This window comes from Peromyscus maniculatus, chromosome 8 (genome assembly GCF_049852395.1).
Source record: "Peromyscus maniculatus bairdii isolate BWxNUB_F1_BW_parent chromosome 8, HU_Pman_BW_mat_3.1, whole genome shotgun sequence".
NCBI lineage: Eukaryota > Metazoa > Chordata > Mammalia > Rodentia > Cricetidae > Peromyscus > Peromyscus maniculatus.
This window is the reverse complement of record NC_134859.1, coordinates 16,652,035-16,673,490: the sequence shown is the minus strand read 5'-3', so window position 1 is coordinate 16,673,490 and position 21,456 is coordinate 16,652,035.

The window sequence follows — 21,456 nt, the reverse complement described above, 5'->3', positions numbered from 1 at the left end:
CAGCACTGGTGACCGGCAAGCCCCTGTGAGGTGTGTCGGGACAGCAGCAGGACAAGTTCCGAGTCAGGCTGGCTCCAGAGCGGGAATTCTGATTCCAGGTTCCTTCCCTTGAGAGAACAATGGCTGGTGGGCTCTGAGCAGCCGTATCATCTACAGAAAAAGCCAACCTTGCTGGGAGGGCAGCTCCCGTCTGGAGGAAGGAAGGCCAGCCCTGTGGCCTGCAGACTTGTGCAGGAAGCCAGAGATTCAGAAGAGCCCTTAGGGGGAGTGATGCTGGCCAGTCCACCTATCCTGAGCCTGGTTAGGCGGGTCAGAGAGAGGCCCAGCAAAGAGAGACTCCCAACAGATATAGTGTAAAAAATTATGTCCTTCCAAAAGTGTGCATGTATGTAAACATGTGTGTGTGTGTCTACACACATATATACATATTTGTATATATTGTCAATCTCATCTTCCAAGCTCAGAATGGAGCTGTGTTCAGACACGAAGTCTTCAAAGAAGTCAGGAAGTATAAATGAGGCTGTTAGGTGTTCCTGATTCACATCTGACGTCATTACAAAAGAAACTGGAGGCCTGCTGGCTGACTGGGTGGGAGAGCACATGGTTATCATGTGCAGGGCCCAGAGAGTGGTCCCCAGCCCCAAAACTGTTATAAAAAGAGACAAGGGAGAGATGCCAGGGTCATGAGCATGGAAAAGCAGCTGGAAGGTATCCAGGGATCCATGGCTACCCAAAGCAAGATCCTGCTGGCACCTTGGCTTTTGGGCTTCAAGCCTCCAGATGTGGATGTGGAGGATCTGCCGCTTGGCTCTTGGTCTGTGGTGTTTTTTTCTGGCCTTCCCAGCAAGTGGATGGGGAATCCTGTGGAATGGGCCTAGCAATGCAGAGGTGGAGCAAGACAGAGCAGCCATACGACAGGGTGAGCACAAGGAGCCAAGCAGACCAGTGCTCCTAGCCCGCTGTGTGAAGGAGATCCACAAGTCTCTCTGGGAGACAGCGGTGAGGACCACCGGACCTGGGAAGCCTAAGGAAAATGGGTTGCCACGTGGCAATCCAACACAACCACATCACAAGAGACATGGGCTGTCGCTGAGCCCTGGGACAGCAGAGCACACTGCGCAGGCACCAGGAGCTGTCCACCATGCTTCAGAAGCAGCCCTGGTAAGGTAAGATAAGATAAGGACTCTCTAAGGTGAGCGCCGCTCCCTCAGCAGAATTACATTCTCCATTAAGGATGTGTTTGAAGTTTTTCAACTTTTTTTTTTTTGCTTCTAAGTTTTGTGTGTTCATTTTCAATCAAACCTGTGTGTCACTGCAGGCAAGGGGGCACCCACAAATGAGACATCAAGAGAGCTGGCCTAAGCATGGTCACAGAGTTCAAACCATGTTCAAAGTCACTGGCCTAGAAGTGATCCAGGATCCCTGAAGAGGTCAAGGGACAGGGCCCTCTCCACACATGGGGCATAGACCCAGGAGTCAGTGCCAGTGACTCTGGTCTAGACCTGAGTGGTCTCTGGCTTAACAGCCTAGGGCCTTCCTGGTGGTCTATTATCAATAGGATAGATGTTCCCTGGGGAATGAGACAGTTAGCTATCCCATGGAGGGATGGAAATACACCAGTATGGCCTGTCACCTCCACCCTAGCCAGAGAATCACATCATCTGGATCAGGCACCTGGCCTGCCCGGCCCTCCCACAATGAAAGACCAAAACGAGTGTCTCTGTTCTGGTTTGGGATGTGAGAGACTGTCTGTGGGGTTGCTGAGTTTGTTGACTCTTATAAAAGACATTTATAAACTTATTCTTAGAACAGGAGCGCTCACCGGGGTCAAGGAGCAGTCTCCAGACGGCTGCTCCACATTAAAACTGGCTGCTCAGATGTGTCCATAAATAATCGTCTGGGATTTGTCTAGTTAGCAAACAGTCTTTCTCCCTTCTCTGTCCCCTTCCCCCTCCTTCCCCTCTCTTCTCCCTCTCCCTCTCCCTCCCCCTCTCCCTCTCCCTCCCCCTCTCCCTCTCCCTCTCCCTCTCCCTCTCCCTCTCCCTCTCCCTCTCCCTCTCCCTCTCTCTCTCTGTCAACTCTGAAATAATTTCATAAACAACAGGAGGAATTTCCCATTAGTACGAGAGTGTGTCTGGGTTGGTCATTCAACAGAACTTTCCAAAGGGAACAAGCGGTCCTTCCACCTTGTCCATGTAGAACCGGCTCTCTTTTCAGAATGAGACAGTGGGCAGTCGCTTCTTCCCCCACCACCCCGTGTGCATTGCTCTCACCGCTTTGACCAAGAAGGAGGAGCTTGACCAGGCACAAACAGCCTTAGCCAGGAAAGTGTGCCGCCCCCTGAGGTCTTGGATGCTTCTACTCTGGCCTTAGAATTCTCCTCTTAAAGCCCCCATTCCTCCAAGAAAAGGGTGAAATCATGGTTGTGGCCATTTCATTGGTGGAACTCTGTCAGCCCCTTCAAAAATAACTGTGGCTTAAACTAGACAAATGTATTTTTCTTTTACATAAAAAAAAGCACCAGAGGGAGACAGCCCAGGGCTGATGCAGGGGTTCCACAGTGTCGTCTTCTGTTTTTATAATTTACCGACCTTGGCATATCATCTCGCTGTCCAAGATGGCTGCTCAAGCCTAGCCATCGTGTCTGCATTCCAAGCATCTTCTGAAGGACATTTCCTGTATTGACCACACAATGCTTCTCACACCTCATCCATCAGGGTTGAGTCAGCCTCCCTTGCTGCTAAAGAGACTGGAGCACGTAGGCTTATCCAGCTGTGCACAAATGTCCCCTGGAAGGGAAGAGTGGACATCGGAGAGCCACCAACAACCCACTTCAATGATGGGTGATTTGAGTACTCCCCCAGCAACTTACACCCCCTGCCCAGGCCACATCAGTGCTACGTAGAGCGTCTCCATTCCCATACCTCTTCAGAACTCCCTTCTGCCTGGCCCCTCTTCCTCTGAGTTGGGATCTGGAGAGGCTGGTCTCTAGTGGGGCAGGAACACAGATCTTCTAACTCCTGCCCCCTGAGAGCTGTGCCCTGAGGATATAAATCACCTAGAGGACTCAAATTAAAAAAAAAAAAAAAAAAACTGCCGGGCGGTGGTGGCGCACGCCTTTAATCCCAGCACGCGGGAGGCAGAGCCAGGCGGATCTCTGTGAGTTCGAGGCAGCCTGGGCTACCAAGTGAGTTCCAGGAAAGGCGCAAAGCTACACAGAGAAACCCTGTCTTGAAAAACAAACAAACAAAAAAAAAAAACTGGAAGGCATATTTGAGTCTGGCTTAGTTCTTCCTCACTCAGGGACCAGCACAAACAATCCAGTTTTGAAGAGCCCCCCCCCCCAGCCACCAAAGGTAAGGTCGAGGGGAGAGCTGCCCTGCCCAGCTCTGAGGGTGAGGCCCTGGCTCTTCTTCATCATTACAATCTGCACTAGCTCTGGCTTCCTGTTCACAACCACCCTACTGTGTGTATGCTACTGGCAATACTGTTACCCCATTTACGGGGGGGGGGGGGGGGACCAAAGCCACATGCCCACTAGCTTGCTCAAGGAAATGTTGCTAGAACAGGGTTTGAGCACCAGTGAGTTGGTCCTAGAGTCAGAGAAGTAGCCACGGCCTTCAGTACCCTCTGGTATTATCTGATGTACTAGTGAGCATCACTCTCATGGGATGCTAACAGACGCTCCAGAGTGAAGGGGGTTAAATGGTTTGGAAGGGGATGGTCCAAATAGGGAAATGAACAGCATTAGTGCAGACTTTCTCAGCGCCCTTAATTTGCTTAGGTGTATATCTCTAGAGGCCATTTCTGAACTTAGCTGACCACAGTTCCCTAGCTGTCAAGCCACACAGATCTGGGATGTTGTGGCTATGGCACATGGAAGCCTGCTCTGTGGCTTGTTTTGTTCTAACATCCTGCAGATTTCTTGTTTCACCTTTCTATGGCAACTACTTGGATCTCTTTATACCCTGCCCTCTATTCCTGTGGTCTGATCAGTGTTCGGGTGGATTTGAATTGTAGGTGTTGTTCTGAAGGTTTGTCTTTAGCAGTGTTGGTGGCCTGCAGTGTTGGTACTGGGGTGGATGATGCCTGCAGTGTTGACCCTGGGGTGGATGATGCCTGCAGTGTTGACCCTGGTGTGGATGATGCCTGCAGTGTTGACCCTGGGGTGGATGATGCCTGCAGTGTTGACCCTGGGGTGGATGATGCCTGCAGTGTTGGTACTGGGGTGGATGATGCCTGCAGTGTTGACCCTGGGGTGGATGATGCCTGCAGTGTTGGTACTGGAGTGGATGATGCCTGCAGTGTTGACCCTGGGGTGGATGATGCCTGCAGTGTTGACCCTGGTGTGGATGATGCCTGCAGTGTTTACCCTGGGGTGGATGATGCCTGCAGTGTTGGTACTGGGGTAGATAATGCAGGGACTTGGCTGGACTGCTGGGTGGCACCTAAGGGCTGGAGGGTCCCAGGAAGTCTGTTAATACAAGCCATGTAACACAAGTAGGGAACTCTGGAGACAAAGAGGCCATCATCTGGGACCCTGTACAACGTGTGGGGTCCAAGGTGAGACTGGACCACAGGATCCAGGCAGACCCAATGGAGCAAAACAACTTGAAGACAAGTTAGTTATAGTTGAAGATTAATTAGCATATAAAGTGAATTAGATACATTTTGGACTTACCAAAATAGGATAGATAATGGAATTATTTTCTCTGAATTTGTCAAATACAAATGGACTAGACATTGTTTAGGTATTTATTACTTGTATAAATTGTATATAGTTATTGTACTTCTGAATATAGTTTTTTCTTTTGTTAGTTATAACCTTTTGCTTTTTTTCTTTTTATTAAAATAGAAAAGGGAAAATATGGTGATATTTTATTTTGTACTAAAATGTTAATTGTATGTTAATAAATAAAGTTGCCCGGGGGTCAGAGCTATTAGAGCCATAGCAAGAGTGTTGCGGTGGTGACGCACGCCTTTAATCTCAATACCATAGAAGACCTAGAAGTCTCTACAGACAGGCAGTGACGAGGCAGTCATGTGTTTGGGTTTACAGCCAATGAGAAGGCAGAACAGAAAGTCTATATAAAGTCAAACAGACAGGAAGTAGCTCTCTTTCAAAGAGGTCTCTTGGTGGAAGAGCTAGCTGCAGCAGGAAGGGTAAGGCTCTTAGCTCTGATCTCTTGACTTTCTTCTTTGCATTGGTTCTGTGTTTATTATTTAACAAGACAGTTGGTTACATCTACAGACAGATATGCATGCTGATGTTTCATGAGCAGAAATGAGTGTCCTCTTTCCACACACAGGCTGTTTGCTGTCTTGATGGCCACCCCCCATATTCGGGCTTCTGGACAGTCTGAACTAGTAAGAAGTGCACAGAAATCTCCCTCTCCTCCTCCAGGGTGGTCCTTAGCCCACAGATGGCATAATTCAGGAAAACCCAGCCCTCCACCACTCACAGGAGCATCTGATACTCTGGAGTCACCTGTAGGACCAGATGGGGGACCCTCATGGTACTTCATCTATAAAAGCCTTGGTTGACCTCTTCCTGTCCTGTCCCATCCTTTACTCTTTTCTCTCTGGCACTTCCCCACATCACCTGCACAGAAGGTCCTTACCTTCAGTATCTGAGTTAATCCACCCTGTGCCAACAGGTAATCTAAGGGGTAGAGAACACAGGACAGAGGGGCCACAGACTCTCTTTCATCCCACCTCCTCTCCATCCCTCAAAAGGTCCCACATATGACCCAGGCCACGGCTTCCATCTTCCCTCCAGATGGCCTCTAAGCAGAGTATGAACTCTCCCCACAGTGCCCACCATGGGAGTCACCTGAAAGGAAGGAATTAAGCTAGGCCCTGTCTGAGAGGAAATCAACACAGGTGGCACACACCACTTAGCCACATCGCCACTCTAAGCCTGGACTCTGACCACTGTGCATAGTACCCATAGGTCATCCCCTCCTCAAGGTGGCCTTTGTCTTGCCACACACCACCTCTGGAATGTTTGGTGGTCACCAGGTCAGTGACCATGGTCCAGTGACCTGGAACTTTCCAGGTAACTTTTCAGACCTCAAAGGGCTCAGCCCACAGCACATGAGCCAGGATGGCACAATGGCTGCCTGCATTCTGCTGCTCTAGCTGAGCCAGGCAGAGCTGCACACTTTTCTTGCTGCCAGTACATAAGCATCTACCTGGGGCTGGAGAGAAAGGAGGTGCTTCCCCTGCAGAGGCCTATCCTCTCTGAGGGGCGAAAAACACACAGGACTGTGAGCTTTGTCCACACCCTAGGTGGGCATGGCTGCTTCTGTCTCCTCAGGAGTGACCTACCAGGAACAAACTGTATAGAGGGCTGGCAGGATGGCTCTGTCTGTAAAGGCGTTTGCTGCCAAGTCCGGCAGCCTGACTTTGATCCCCATGACCCACACGGTGGAAGGAGAGGACGACTCCTACAAGCTGCCTTCCAACTGCACACACGAATACTTACTCTCTCTCTCTCTCTCTCTCTCTCTCTCTCTCTCCAAAAAAAACCTACAAACAAATCATTTGCAAAGTTCCCACAGTGAGAAGTCAGGGCCCGGCCAGAGGACAACAGAACAGTCACCTAGCACGTCTGGGTCAATGGACTGGGCCTGGAGGGAGAGAGAGTGAGGCACAGCTCTCGGCCCAGGCTCCTAGCGAAGGATGCAGGTTTGAGCCTTCCTCCAGCCTCCTCTTCAGTGGAAAGTCTCCAGGCCCGCTCTCTCAATGGAAAGCCACCCTTCTCCCTTACATCTGGGGCCTTTGCTCATCTCTGCCTCCTGAAGGCTCTTTGACAGCTTAATACATTCAGGTCAAGGTCCGTGCAGGTACAGGGCCCCCAGCTCAGCTCTTCACTGTGATCCAAGCCCTCCTCAACTATCATGTGTGGCTGCTGTACGGTCCTCCATCTGCCCACTGGAGGAAAATGACTATTTCCTCAGCATCCCTGTTTAAAGATGAAGAAACAGAAGTCTAAAGAAAGCAAGTCATTGACAAAGGTCACCAGAAAGTTGTCAGGACAAGATGTCTTTAGGATGAAGGGTTGTTTGTTGCTTGTGGTATGTGAAGGTTAAAAAAAATTATTCATTCAAAAGATACTTTCTAAAGCAACAATTCTGCCTGGCATAGAGCCAGCTGTTGGGAATTCTGTGGTGAATACATGTACACAGGCTTGTGCCCTCAAGAGGACTATTGTTTAGTAGGCTAAAGGTTAATGAATGACTGTGTTCTTCCAGGCCCTGTTGATAAAAGGGGGTAAAAAGGCTGAGGTGGGGTATACAGAAAGTCTTCAGTTCTCTGCACTTTTCCGGGATGTATTCTTCATGACTTTCTCTAATGTCTGGATCTTATTTTGTTTTGTTTGTTAACTTATTTTTGGACAGCTTCACACACACACAATATAATGTATATTAAATGTATATAATGTATTTTTGTATATGCATGTATATATTGAATTTCAGTCTTTTCCTCCCCCATTACTGCGGGGGGGGGGGGGGAGATGTGTTTACTATGGCGTAGGCAACTCATTAGTAGTTGCACCACCAAATAAAATGACAGCCACCAATAACTGTCCCACGGGGAGGGATGGGGCCTCCTGAGTCCTCACCCTTTCGTGATGAGACGTTAATGAGCCCAATCTTGTGCAGGGAACCTCAGCTTTGCTGGGCTCATAAACACAATAGCCATATCACTCCAGCAGATGTCTTTTTGCAGCACACCTCCCCAGCACCCCATTTTTCTGTCCTTCCCACTCCTTCCTCCCTGAGTCCTGGAGGCGGTATAGATAATGGGTTTCGTCTCAGTCACTTTGGATCCAGGGTTGCTGGTCCTGTATCTGTTCTCTGGGCACCTTCCAGACTCTTCCCCTGCAGCAGGCTTCAGGACAGGGGCTTGCCTCAGCCTCTCGGCTGTGCAAGTTGATAGACATGTCTCTTGACCACACCTCCTGGTCCCCTCTGCTGTACCGGCTCCACCCCTCCACACAGAGGACCATTGACCACCTGGCCGGGAGCTGAGGCAACACTCCCAGGGAACGTGGTGGCAGCTCTCAGGAGCTGGGAAGGCGTTTCCTAACAGACCAGCAATCCTCCCTTGGAACAGAAGAAATTCAGTCCCCATCAAGGACTTCCACTGTCCCTCTGTGACCAAAACAGCCCACACCCGCTCGCTGAACCCTCAGCCAGGCCCAAACATTAATTTTGTTACTGAAGAGTGGAACAAACCAAAGTGGTTTTTTTCCAGAAAAGAAAAAAAAAAATGGACCAACTTGACCCTGAGCTGAACCTGTATGGTTTCTAAAACCTACTGAAAGAAGCAAGAATCAGACACAACACATTCTGCAAATGAAACCAATGTTCACTCAGGGCTATGTCAAAATTTGAAGAAGGGGGAAAAAAAAGGGTGAGGAAGGTGTGGGGGACAATTATCCTCCAGGGGTGCTGGAGGGAACACTCTGGAAGCATCAAGATGGGTATTTTCTTTTTCATTGCAGTGCGGGGAAGTGCTAGTTTACTTTAATTCTGTGGAAAGATGCATCGGAACTTCTCAAGGCACTCATTTCCTTCAAAGACAGATCTGCGGCTATCATGTACCTAACAGCATCAGGCAATAGGAGAGTTTGGTCTCTGGTTGCAGCCCCAAGGATTACATGCCAGTCATGAAGGGCAAGGGTGGTTCTCACTCCCCTGACACAATCCACCTGAGTCTAGGCATGATGGGTTCATAGAGTCCAATCTACATACAAACAGCAGAGGCCAGACTGTGCTGGAGGGAGAGAAAGCTGGACCACCAGGCTCTATAATTCCCATTCCAGACCAGCTTCCCTGGCTCACCTCAGGGACCCAGGGCAGGAGTGCCTGCTGAAGATAGCCATGACATGTGTGCGCTTGACCATGCCTCTCCTGGAGCTTTCAGGGAAGTGCAGTGCAGGTAACAGGCTGATGGCCTATGAAATGGGAGCATGAGCTGTGACTGCCAGCTCTTCACATATCCACAGTGTTCACAGCTGACAGACAACAGTCCCTCCAGGGCCAAAGACCAATTAATTACACTTGTTCTAAAGGCTGAAGAATTACCCAAACTGTTAGCAGTAACTACCCCTTGAGTGGGGAATGGAGAGCAGCAGCCGAGACAGCGTTGACATTCTATTATATATGGGGTCTTCCATCGGGATTCTTCATAAGGAGAATATGTGCATTGTCTTCATAGAATTTAAAATTACATACGCACATACACTAACGGCTAGGCACAGGAGAAAGACGGGAACACTTATGGCTTGAGCTGCATAAGACTGAAAAACCTATGTTTAATTTATAAAAGGCAACTTCAGAGCTGAAGAGATAGCTGGTATAAGCATTTGCTGCCAAGCCTGGTGGCCTGAGCTGGATCCCCAGGACTGAAAACACATTCAATAAATAAATAAATGCAAACACCAAATAAATAATTTAATTTAAAATTTTAAAGAGAACTTCTTTAAATTGTACCAGGAGGGAAATCTATTGTGTAACATACACAATCGCTTGTAGTTACACGCCAAAAATCACTTGGGAAGAGCTGAGGACATAGCTCAGTGGGAGAGTATTGCTCAGCACACACAAGGTCCTAGGTTCAACCCCAGCAACATCCAAAATAATTGCTTAGGGAATTGCACTCAGACAGACGAGGAGCACAAGCTGTAACTCAGTAGCTTCTAGTGCACAGCACCCAAGTAGAAAGCAGCATAAACACAAACAACCACAGAGAAGCTCCCAAAACCGAGCTTGTTTAAATTTTTATTAGTTTTTTTTTTTTTTTTTTTTTTTGGTTTTCGAGACAGGGTTTCTCTGTGTAGCTTTGTGCCTTTCCTGGAGCTCACTTGGTAGCCCAGGCTGGCCTTGAACTCACAGAGATCCGCCTGGCTCTGCCTCCCGCGTGCTGGGATTAAAGGCGTGCGCCACCACCGCCCGGCAGTTTTTTTTTTTTATGAGGAAAAAGATGGGAAACAGGCACATATACTCTTCGTAAGAGGTAAAATGTTTTGGGGTGACAGCATGCTTGGAAAACCATCATCCCTTTGCAGATACGAATAAATTTGGACATAGCAATTCCCTTTTAAGCCTTTGTCCCAAAGGAATTGGAGCTAAAGACACTCACGTTTAAATGCTCCAGTGTGCAATGTTTGCAAAAGGAAAAAGTTGGAAACAGCCTTGCTGTCTAAACAGTGTGGATGCTCGAACACCGAGGTGGCGCTTGGAGATGCTCCTGAGGGGACCACGGTGCAGACACCTCAAACCGACCCAGCATGGGTCCATGTGCGCGTTTTATTTTTGTGCTAAATCTAAGCCAAGGAGCTGAGATGCCATCAGCATTTCATTTTGAAATTCCATTTCTTTCTTTTTCCCCTTTATGGCTCTCTGTTTTTTCTTGTAATTAAAATATTTGAACTTTCAAATTGAAAAATATGCTCTGCTGAAACACACTCAAGAATCATTTTTAAGCCATCAGTCGGGAAACAAACAACTTTAAGTCAACGAGTTAAGAACCAGCCACATCTCAGCTAAGACAAAGTATCGTCGATGGTTCCAAGTGACCCTCTAATTAATCTTCTGTGCCTTCTCTGAGACCACAGCATCTGAGTTCATGCAGATGAGGTCACTGCATTGTGAAACTGTTGGACCAGAACAACAGTCTATAACCAGAACTTACTCATCCACAGAGGAGAAGAAAATTAACTCGCTCCCTTATTTTCCTAGGAGAAAACCGCGCACTTCAAAGTTCAAGGTGGATGAAGCCAGAGTTCTGGGGCCTGGTGGTTCTGTTCCTTAGGACACTGCTTTGTAACCCTGTGGTGTCAGATTTCCAAAGGAAGGATGGGATGCTTTTGAAGGGCAGGTGCTGCTTGCAAGCTGTGTAGCACAGGTGTGTGATGCTAAGAGAAAGCGCAAACACAAGGCGGGGACCCGAAGCCCCTCAGTGTCTGATGTAGGGCTTTTAGAGCTACAGAACACATGAGGAGGTATGCACCCACACACTTTGCACATAGTGGGTGCATAGCAGCTGGTTATTTAGTAAATGCTTACTGAACAATGTCAGTAAAATTCACTAGACCTCTTACACAAGTTCCTTCTTAACCATGCATCCTTACCCAGAAGTATTTCCCCACAGCCAGGCCAGTACAAAACATTCACCCACAAGGCTGAAGCTGAGGGGACAGTAGATCTCAAGGTTGGGCAAAATGAGGCCCATGAGAAAAACACAAACAGCAAACTAATGATTGTTCCAGTAACACCTCTTTTCCTGTCTGTCTCTACAGAGAGCCTTCCTAGACAGTCCACATCTCTAAAAAGAGTGAAGCATGTAGGCAAATCACTAAATATTCATGCTAGAAAAAAAAAGTCTCTGCACATTCAAGTTCATTTACAAGTGAGGAAGGCCATGTTCACACCTGCCCTGGATGCACCTGCCACCACAGAGTTAGCAGCAGGTGTCCCCGTGACAGTAGCACTGTTTCCTCCAGGTTCACAGTCCATGATCTAAAACTGCAGAATACCAAACCCAATTCACACCAGGCTTTTCCTATGCGAGTCTACCTATAATAAAGCTGAACAGACAGCTAGGTATAAAAAGAAATAAATGATAACTCACCATAGAAATTGGTGACTTTAGCAGGCAGGTTTTTTTTTTTCTTCTTAGTAAGTCAATCTTCCACATTTTCACTCAGAGAGAGTGGAGGCATGATGTGAACTGCTGCATTACTGCTTTTGTGCCTTTGGGTCATTATGAGGTCAAATAAAAGTTACTCAAACAGAAGCACCATAACATCGAGGCAGTGAATCTGATAACCATATGACAGGTAGCATATACCATGTAGATACTGTGGGCAAAGGAATGACTTACATCCTGGGCAGCAGAGCAGTGGCTCAAAATTTTGTCCTATCATTCAAAATGGTGTGTAATTCAAAACTTACAAATTTCTAGAATTTTTCACTTATTGTTTCCAAACTGCCCTTAAGCCATAGATAGCTAAAACTTCAAAAAGCCAAACTGTGGCAGAAAGGGAATATTCTTGTGCCTTTCAAGGATCCATATAATAGACCCAAGAGGGACTCTGACCCAGCATGTGGTAAGATTTTTTTATTTCCAATGTATAATTTTTAACTTAATAATGAGATTTTTAAAGAAATGTATTCTTTGCTGGCTTTTAAACACCTGGATTTGTTCTTCTTACCATTTGCATATTTCCTACCAAATCACAAAGTACTCTGATGGCTGAGTGCACTGACCCCCTTTGCAATGGAGCTGCTTACGGCCTTTCCTAAGCACAATCCCGAGGAAGGGCAGCTCTGCTTTCATTTAGTGACCTCTGAGCCAAAATCTACAAACCCACCAGTAATAATGTGCACAGAAGAGTAGGTTCGAGAGGACTTTGGGGAGGATCAGATACTAAGATACAAAGAAAAAAAAATCAGATGCAAAGATACTAAGACACCAGCTAGAAAATGTTCGCAAAATGGCTGTGCTGGCGTCTGGGAGTTAGTCCTGGGAGTGATACAAAGACAGGCACAGCAGAAGGCTGTATGGCCAAAGCAAGGGGGAGCGCTGAGAAGAAGACAGACTCCAGAGAGACGAAAGCTTCTCTGGGTCCCTCTTTCCCCAACCAGGATGCCAGTATTTAATGACTAGACAGGTCTGGGGAGCAGCAGTTGCAAAGCACAGACTGCTTAAAAAGAACTTGACTGTAAGGCAGGATTTACTGCATAGATGTTCTTTGTCATTTATATACATGACGCTTGCCTCGTTGGGCTAGAAGCCTAGCTTATGCTACTTATACAGGGATTTATGTGACGTCCAAACGACTTTTGTATATTTTTGTAAGCACCCTCTCGCCCTTTTTTCGCATATGATCCGCATGGACTGTGTGTTTGTTGCAGCCAAAGAAAAATGTGTGTCTGGCTTCAGAAGGCAAACATTCCCAGACATCATCCAGGCAGCTGGGGGGAAGTTTTGAAGAGAGGGTAGGCTGTGAACCTGACTCCCTCGGACAACCTAAAGAGTCCCACCTGGAAAGCCTGTGCAAAACCGAAGATGGCTGCCGGCCAAGGCAAGTGAGCAGTGGGAGCCTGGGGATGATGCTCGCTTTCTTCAACTCCATGCACTGTAGGGTCAAGGTCTTTCCCTGGACATCTTCCATTCTGCACCCCAGAACAGAAGGCCAGAAGGGATGGATGCTTAAGTAGGGATGCCAAGCCTGGATGAATGGAAGAGTGCAAGACCCAGGCCATAGCACATCCTCTCACTTTTCCCACTTCTCATCATGTGATGCAGATATTAAACTTCCCCATCTACAAATCTACAATTGACGCCCCCCCCCCAGAGTGGCATGTTTATCTCTGGATATGCAAAGTCATTAGCAGAGGGGCTTCCCTGGATGCTCATTTTTAAAGCAATTATAAACTGGTCTTAGGTATATGTCCCAGGAAAACCATAACCCATTCATGACACACGGCTCCAGATGGATACTTGCCAAGGTGCCATCTTACAAGAATCCCTTCCAAACATGAGTCTGAGTCATAAAGGGTCATGGAATGTCATTTTCAGCATATGGGTGGAACTGAAGGGCATTATGCTAAGTGAAAGAAGCCAGACCCAGACAGTCAAGTACCACATGATCTCAACTCATACACGGCATCTAGAATAGATGAGCTCATAGAAGTTAAGAATAGCCTGGTGGTTACTGGAGGTTTGGGTAGTGCAAGAAGATAGTTCAGCGGGTACCAAGTCCCAGATAGACAGGAGAAATGAGGTCTGGTGTTGTACTGTGCGGCAGCATGACTGCTGGCAGCAATAACATGCTATACATTTCACAAAAGCTAGGAAAAGGGGTTTGAATGTTTTCACCACAAAAAAATGATGGATTTCGAGGCAAATGACATGCTTGCCCTGATGTGATTATACCATGTATACATAAAATCTCCCACAATCCATAAAGCTACAGTTTGATGTGTCAATTTTAGAAATTGTTCTCATGAGCCTGAGATGAGGGTGTGAGCTAGGATGAGAAATGTGTGTCTCCAACTCTGGACACATGTGCCTCTAATTTCTAGTTTCTAATCCCCCGTCTAATAGGACCCTGAGATTCTGCAGTCCATTGGACTCTGGAAAGAGCAAGATGCATGAGCACACTACACCGGCAAGGCTCCGAGGCATGCAGAGGCAGGTCTGCTGGTCTGGGTCTACTGTCCTTTGCTGGATACTTTCGTTCCCCCGGGACCCTCCTCGTACGTTACTCCTCCATATATTTCCTCTGGGTGAAATTGTCATGGAGAAGAGGCAAGTCCAAGGACAGAATGTTTGGGGGTCCTTCTACAGAACAAAAAAGGCTTTCCTCATTGTTGTCGCTGTATGAACCTTGTTGGTTTGTACACAGTAAAGCTGTGGTAGGAATCCCTTGACCTCATCACACAGGCTTCTCTGGCATGGAAACCTGCCCCCACTTCCACTTCAGGAAGAACTACTCTCCTCCTAAGGCCGTGGTCTGTGCGGCCAACCAAAATAGCTTAATTTATAAAGGTTCTTGTCTGGAGACCTGAGCTCGATGCCCAGAACCCACATGGTGGAGAGAATCAGCTCCACTAAGTTGTCCTTTGACCTTCACGTGAGTCCTCTCACGAGTCAAATGTCCCTCTTTGCTTTGGCCACCGGTAAGCTCACAGCCAAATCTGTAGTCCAGCTTTGGAAACTTCATGTGTTTAATAAAAGTTCCAATATTGTGCAGGATCCTCTCCCTGACTCCTCGTCCTACCTCTGTTCCCTTCTTTCTTTACGCAGGGGACCCCTTCCTTTCCACACGTTCAGAATAAGGTACCTTGAGTGGCACAGGCACGGGGTCATAAACATTTCCTAACGCTCCACAAAGACAGTGGAGACCAGAAAAGCATGAGGACCCTGGGCAAGGCTGGCTGTACGTAAGACCATCAGCAGCCCACCTGTGCCTGGAAGGAGCATTCCACAGGAGTATGCAGTTTTCATTTTATACTTCCCTCAGGTTATACTTCTCCTGAAATTATTTTTTAGTTATAAATCATCAGATAATAGTGTTTATCAGTCACTTGCCTATTACAATTATTTGAAAAATTATTGTGTGCTTTATAGCCTGAATGCACTAGGATCCTACCCACTCTCCTAATAAAGGCGGGTCCCTTGCTCAAAGAGCTCAGAGGTCAGCCTGGCCCTTCCTCCTCTCTCTCTCTCTCTCTCTCTCTCTCTCTCTCTCTCTCTCTCTCCTCTCTCTCTCTCTCTCTCTCTCTCTCTCTCAGCTGTTGGCAACACCTGGCACCCCTGAACAGCAAGCTGCAGGCTAAAGCCAGGATCCCCTGGCAGCCATTCCCACAGGAACCTTGGCTGCAACCTTAACAATCGTCACCTCCATGCTAGCAAGAGTAGAAAGACAATGCAGACTCGGTGACGGTATGAAAAACTAGTGCAGCCAGGTCTCTGCAACCTGTGCATCAAACCAACAGGAAACCAAAATATTTGGAACAAATGATAATTGCACTGAATGGGTGTGGCTCTCCCTTCATCGTTTTTCCCAAAACACAGAGGTTAAGGACAACTTACAGAGCATTTCTATTTCATTGGGTATTGTCAGTCTACTGCTTAAAGCATGTGGGAAGGTTTGCAGGCTCTAGGTAAGTCTTGTGCATTTACATAAGGGACTCGGCAGTGCAGGTTTGGGACCTGCGGGCATCCTGAACCAACGCTTTGTGGATGTGTCCTTGCAGACCCCATGCTGGATCTTTCTGTGAATAACCTCATTTAAGGAGTGAAGAGCTCTCCCCATTTTTCAACAACAACACTCAAGACTCAAAGGTAAGAAACTTGTTTCCTCCCTTACACCCTTCCATAAACAACAGGGGAGCTGGGGACAGTGGGAGACTAACAATTGAGGTCAGAACCAAAAGTCTGGAGCACAGTGCCTGAAGTTAACCCATGGGAACATTGACCAACATTGTCACTCGTGTTTGGCCTGGCCCAGATTGCACATACACACTAAAGTCCCATGACATTCTTCCATGGGCAGATCACCTGGCCTCAGAGGGCAGGTCACTCTGACCTGTGGCTTTAATTGCTCGGAACCCCTGGGGATGACAATGTTACTGTCCACGGACCAGAAAGCCAGGTAGACAGCTTCCTTATGATGCTTAACTTCAGGCGCACTTAGCGGGCAGAGGAACTCTGTGCTTGATTGTCACAACATTGTGACCAACATTGTCACTCTCTTCAATCTCCTTCATGCTAGAAATACTCCAACTGGGGCCAGAGAGGTGGCCGAGTGGTTAAGAGCACTGACTGCTCTTCTTGAGGTCCTGAGTGCAATTCCCAGGAACCAGATGGTGGCTCACAACCATCTGTAATGAGACCTGGTGCCCTCTTCTGGCCTGCAGGAATACATCCAAGCAGAACATTGTATACAAAATAAATAAATAAATCTTTTTTTTTTTTTTTTTTTTTTTTTGATTTTTCGAGACAGGGTTTCTCTGCGTAGCTTTGCGCCTTTCCTGGAGCTCACTTGGTAGCCCAGGCTGGCCTCGAACTCACAGAGATCCGCCTGGCTCTGCCTCCCGAGTGCTGGGATTAAAGGCGTGCGCCACCACCGCCCGGCTAAATAAATAAATCTTAAAGAGAAAAGAGGGGAAAAAAGAAATTCTCCAACTGTGGCTCTCCTGCCCATGTCCCTGACCTGCAGGTATGTCCCTCAAGGGAGAGAAGGGTGTGACCAATGAATTTGCTGGAAGAAACCATGGCAACCCTTTCTTCATGCCTTCCTTCTCTCTGAAAGAGCAGCATCTTTTTTACATGAAACCCTAGGGAAGCAGTCATAAAGGAAATTCAGGCAGCAGGTAGAGGCTGGGGGAGACCGCCTCTGCTTCAGTCGGCTCACTGGTACCCTAGCTCCCCTCCCCCCTGCCAAGGCAAAGCCTAGAGCCACATCACATGATTGAACAGCAGGTAGGCCATCCATCCCCCAAGTCCTCCACCCAGGACAAGGACAGAGCTATCACTGAGAGAAGATGGCTTATCAATGGATTTGGGGGTCAGGACTGCCAAGAGTCCCCATTCAGGGTAGCTGCCTTTACTAGACCACCTTGGATAAACTGGGACAAATCAACTGTCCATCTTGACTGGTCTCCAACAGGAGTCCTCAGAAGGGTTCATCCTTGGTCCATCCCTGTATCTCAGACATTCCTCTGAGTTTTGGGGAGCCCTGGTATACACAAGTGGGCTCAGGCTCCACACTAAAACGCTGAGTCCTCTCGCAGAAGGGAAAGCCACATGCCTCCTGGCCCAGTTCCAGCCAGGTCCCTGCTAATACTGAGCCATCTTCCACTAGCTGTGGGGAGTGGGTATCCCAAGGGGGAAAGAACCTTCACACAGAAAAACGGTAGGATTTCCCCAGGCCTCTCTGAGGGTTCTGGTAGCCTTTGCTCAACCTTTCCCTAGCCTCCTCATCCATGTCAAGATTTGGATTTTGAGGGATCAAATGAGTGAAAATGGGAAGGGGAAAAAGTGCCTGGGAGCTCACTTTCTCAATGGGAGACTGGGCACCAGTTTATGGTTATTCTCCCGTAATCATCCTCGTGTTTGGCCTGGCCCAGATTGCACACACACACTAAAGTCCCATGACATTCTTCCATGGGCAGATCACCTGGCCTCAGAAGGCAGGTCACTCTGACCTGTGGCTTTAATTGCTCGGAACCCCTGGGGATGACAATGTTACTGTCCACGGACCAGAAAGCCAGGTAGACAGCTTCCTTATGACGCTTAACTTTGGGCGCACTTAGCGGGCAGAGGAACTCTGTGCTTGATTGACTAGAAGGCTTTGTTTTGGTTTTTAAGTTGCACTCCCATAAATCCACAAAACTGTTAGAAAGTTCTTTTTTTTAATTCCTTAGCTCGATGAACTTTTATACCCAATGACTCATTCTAATGCAGGATTTCATGGAGAGGTCGCTGGGAATAGCTGTGACATGATACAGCCTGCCTTGGGCCAAGCTGATGGAAAGCTATCAGAAAGGAGGGGGCGTCCTCCACGTCACGTGATTTTTAAGCCACACCCACCTGGGCATCCAAATGAAAACATGAACCAATCCTGAGCGGCTTCTCGGCTGTTGGTTGCTTTCTGTTACTATCACAAAATGGCTGGGGTAACCAGCTCCCAGCCGGGAAGGACTTATTTTGGCTCACAGTTTTAGCCCGCCGTTGGCTGGTGTCATTGCTTCTAGGCCTGTGGTGAAGCAGCAGTCCCTCGTGAAGTCCACAGCTTGGCAGGCTGCTCACTTCAAGGCCGCTGAGAAGCACGGGACAGGACAGTGAGGGCTCGGGTCTCAATAGCCCTTCTGAAGGCAAGTCCTCAGGGACCTAACTGCCCCCATTAGGTCTCACCCCTTAAATCTTCAGCCACACCCCAGTAGTACGATGGCCTGGGAAGATGGTAACTGTAACACCAAGCTCGGCATTCCCAGAACAACCCCAAGGCTAATGAGGGAGACAGATAGAAGGATTTTTTTTTTTAAAGTAAACTGCAAACTGAGACTCCCTAATCCAAACCCAAAAATGCTCACAGATCCAAGACTTTGAGCACCAGCATGATGCCACAAGGGGAAAATGACCTCAGGAGGCACATCAGTCAAAGCCAGGCCCCAAAGTACTCCAAAAACAAAACCAAAGTTTGTTTAGACCTGGACCCCATTCCCCTGCAGGATCTCCTTATACATTTGTTACTACTCAAAAATCTTTTTTTTTTAAATTATTTATTTATTTATTTATTTATTTATTTATTTATTTAGACAGGGTTTCTCTGTATAGCTTTTCCAGAGCCTGTCCTGGAGCTCACTCTGTAGACCAGGTTGGCCTCGAACTCACAGAAATCCGCCTGCCTCTGCCTCCCGAGTACTGGAATTAATCAAAAATCTTCTTTAAATGCCCCAAATCTGAAACACGTCAAGAGCCAACTTTGTCTGGGTCCTGAAGAATGGTAGAGAGAGGCCCCTTAGAGACATTTGTAGTGGCATCCCTACCCTTCCACAAATGTCTACCCCAGGCAGGCCAAGGCCAAGTCTTCACTCCGTCCTTCTCCTGTTAGGGACTCAGGATCCCGCTGACCATCTCCCCCAGATTCCCGCTCTTTCTAGGATGAAAAGAGTAGTTAGAGTGGACATTGGAATCATCAGCAAGAGCTAGTGTGGCCTGAAGAAGATGAACCTGCCTCTAGAATGTCACTCAGCCTCCAACGTGACTTAAACGTTGGAGTGTTTTATATAAGAACTACCTTGAATGGTGTGGCAACCCTGGGCCCACCCACCACCATGGTGACTCTGAGATGAGAGTGAGTGGATGCCACCCTCACCCTGTTAGATGTGTGCCCTTGCTGTGTGACCTTGGTAGCTGTCATGCTGATGTTTAACCAGCTAGGATTCCGGGTGCTGGCAGTGTAGGCTGGCTCGGGAAGCATGTCTTCCCTCGGTCTCACCTCCATTTGCTTTTGCGGTCCAGTGGAGGCTGACACACTGTCTGGCAAGGCTCCCCTGATTCTCTTCACATAGCCTGTCCAGCTGGCTAGCCCAGGCTTCTTCCCTAAGTGCTCTCCCACCAGCAGGAGGGGGAAAGCCCCAGAAGGCAAGGCTTCCTGGCCTCTGCTACATGATTTTTACTCTCCTGTTGGTTAAGGCCAGACGTAACACCGGCTCAGCTCCGGGGTTGAGGAAACTGGCTTCCCCTCTTAACTGAGGCTGTGCAGAGTCAACGGAAGCAGAAACTGAGGGTCAGCCAACATTGCATTTTGAATTTGAGCTACTGGTTCTCTTAGAATGGTGTTTCTTCAGTGTCTGTCTACCTGCTGGAACCCTGTAAACCCTTAAGAGATGGGATGGAGCCTCAAACTCTCCTTGTCTGTCTCAGAGCTGAACTTCCTGCTCATGCAGAGTAAAGTAGGGGTCAAGGACCAAACGAAGCTGAGCAGCAGGTGAAGGGTGTGCCCAAAGATGCCAACTGGAAATCAGGATGGCCAGGATCAAAGATCACGGTCAGCAGAGCTAACAACGAGACACCAAAAACCACCTCAGTGATGCTGAGGCAATCCCAATTCTGAGAAGCACCATGGGTAAGAACATGAAACGATGCAATGTTAGAAAGCAGTTCCAGGAAGAACTCACATGGGGAGACTGAACCCAGGGAGAGAAGGGAAGGTGGGGGCCTGGGAAGGCTGCTCGGTAGGTAAAGGTTTTGCTGTGCAGATATGAGGACCCAAGTCCCCAGAGTTGACATAAAAATCCCAGGCTTGGAGATTGGGATGGCAGGGACAAGCAGATCTTTGGGGTTCACTGGCCAGCCAGCCTCACCTGGTTGATGAGTCCCAGGACAATGGAACTGTCTGTCTCAAAAAAAAATCACGTGGATAACACATGAGAATGACACCCAGGGTTGACCTCTGACCTCCACGCATGTACACACATGCAGATACACATAGACAGAGAGAGAGGTCCCTCCCCCACCCTCCGTTACACAAGCTGGCAAAGTTCTCACCACACTCCAGCAAAGGGGTCAGAGGCAGTGGGAGAGCCCAGCCCAGCAGGTCCAGGGCAGCAGTGACATCTGCTCTGAACACTGAAGGGCAGCTACAAGGTCCAGAGGACTGCGAAGTAGGATGTCCCAGCAATAAGACAGCCTCTGCCAGTGCAGGCTCCAACACTATGTCCAGGACACCCTCTGATGGCACCTGGGATGGCAGAGGGAGGCATAGCACACGGGGACCAGGGCAAGTTCTACCAGAACTAACCTCAGCCTGTTAAGATGAAGTCCAGTATCTTACCCATCATTCTGAGAATCACCCGGCTTTTGTTGCTAAGGTACCAAGGGGTGTCTGAAATTGGGATTTTCAAAGATTACACCATAACTTCTCTGCTAAAATGCATACAGCAGTGAGTGTACCTTCTCTGAGGCACAATGTCTGACTTAGGGTGACTCAGTTGGCAACATTTGAACTTCCCACTGCTGTGTCAGTGACACACACTCAATAATAACCCTGCTTTGAATGTTGGACTTTGGCCTTTTCTTGGGCTAGTGATACACAGCATGACACTCTCTTCTGATGCTGGGCAGTAGCCACAAGCCGCAGTTCCCAGCCAGCTGTGCATCACACTGGCAGACAACCAAGACCCCCCAAGTGAACTGTGACACCCAGTCAAGATCTTCAGGAGGCTGCACATATCCATTGCATGTTCAACTTGGCATATTCTAACTTTCAGTGGGGTCACTGACATACAGTCCTGTCTTACGTCCTGGTGTATCTATCTTTTAGACAAAAACTGAAATGATCTAATCAATTTAAATGAAACTTCTAGGTTACAAGAACTATAAGGAATAATTTTTTAAGTGAAAGTACAGATTTGTTTTTTAATT